The following is a 1,473-nucleotide window of genomic DNA, read 5'->3' as shown; positions in this document are numbered from 1 at the left end:
CCCCCACATTCTTATTCATCAACTCTCCCTTTTCCTCTCCTTTCATTTTTCCCAGTGCTGCATGAAAAATTCAACCATTTTATTGTAAAATAATGATCACTACTGCCCTATATCAATTTCAATTTTCTCCCACCTGATCTTGAAGAATAATCCTTGTTGCTTCAGTTTCTACTCACTCTAAACCATGTTCTAGAAAGCAGCAAGAGTTTCCTTTCTAAAACTAATATTTGGTCATATCACGCCCCTTACCAAACCTTTAGAACTTTTCTAATACAAACTCCCTTGTATTACATTCAAGATCTTTCACTATCTGAAAGCAAACTGGCCTTCCAGATTTCAGTTGCAGTGTGTTTCCTTATGTTCTAATTGCAGCAAAAGCTCATGGTTTTCTTTTTTCTTTTTTTTTTTTAAATTTTTTAATTGTTTTATTTTTTAGGTGAGGCAGCCCTTGGTTGACCTCACAGATTACAAAGACCTTGTCAGTTTACAATTCCTTATTTTATTATTATTTTTATTTTTTATTTTATTTTTTACACCTACAACACCTGGTCTTCCTAGGTGGTCTCCCATCTAAGTAATAACCTTTATTTTTATTTTTTTAGGTGAGGCAGCCCTTGGTTGACCTCACAGATTACAAAGACCTTGTCAGTTTACAATTCCTTATTTTATTATTATTTTTATTTTTTATTTTATTTTTTACACCTACAACACCTGGTCTTCCTAGGTGGTCTCCCATCTAAGTAATAACCAGGCCCGACCCTGCTTAACTTCCGAGATCAGACGGAATTGGGCTTATTCAGGGTAGCGTGACTGTAGGCACATGGTTTTCTTGAGTAAGAATTACATTCATATACCTCTATTCCTTTACTTGTGTTTTCTCTGTTTACATTGTCACTCACTTTGCTTAACCCTACTAATTATGCTTTATTGCAAGTTCTTCACATGTTTATTTCTTCTGTTAGTGGTATATGAGCTTACTTATTTTTATTTATTTATTTGTTTGTTTAATCTTCATGCATCTACTACAAAATAGTCACTCAAATTATGGGTTTTCAATTAATGAAGTAATACAGATTGATTTTTTTTAGAGAATTTCTTAGTCTGATTAGAAGATATATAACCAGGGTTGGAATGAGAAAGGTGAAGTGGGTATTTAACTATTTATTGATACATTTTTCTTTTTAGAATATATTGGTAGTTTCTTTCTCTTGTAAAACAGAATTACTGGAAGCACTATTAATCAGGGTGTAAGCACTTCATATGTTTTGGCTCCAAATATATTATGGATCAATTATCTGTACTCCTCTGTGCAACCTGGACAAATACTCATATTTACTCATATTTATCTCTGTAAGTCAGATAAAGTTAATTGAATCCCAATCATTTCATCTATCCTCTACGACACTGCCACTAACACTCTGCTGGATCTTAGGAAAAAATAAAGCAAACCTAAAGTATTTAATGAATCTTACT

The 1,473-nt window shown here is 32.7% G+C and overlaps 1 pseudogene; it reads right to left on the bottom strand.

The window, feature by feature from the left end:
- Positions 1 to 699: 699 nt before the first annotated feature.
- LOC112480787 lies at positions 700 to 818 on the bottom strand (annotated as a pseudogene).
- Between the last annotated feature and the right edge of the window lie 655 nt (positions 819 to 1,473).

The sequence above is a fragment of the Pteropus alecto genome, unplaced genomic scaffold (assembly GCF_000325575.1).
Source record: "Pteropus alecto unplaced genomic scaffold, ASM32557v1 scaffold20, whole genome shotgun sequence".
Classification (NCBI taxonomy): domain Eukaryota; kingdom Metazoa; phylum Chordata; class Mammalia; order Chiroptera; family Pteropodidae; genus Pteropus; species Pteropus alecto.
This window is presented reverse-complemented; position numbering and strand designations above follow the sequence as displayed.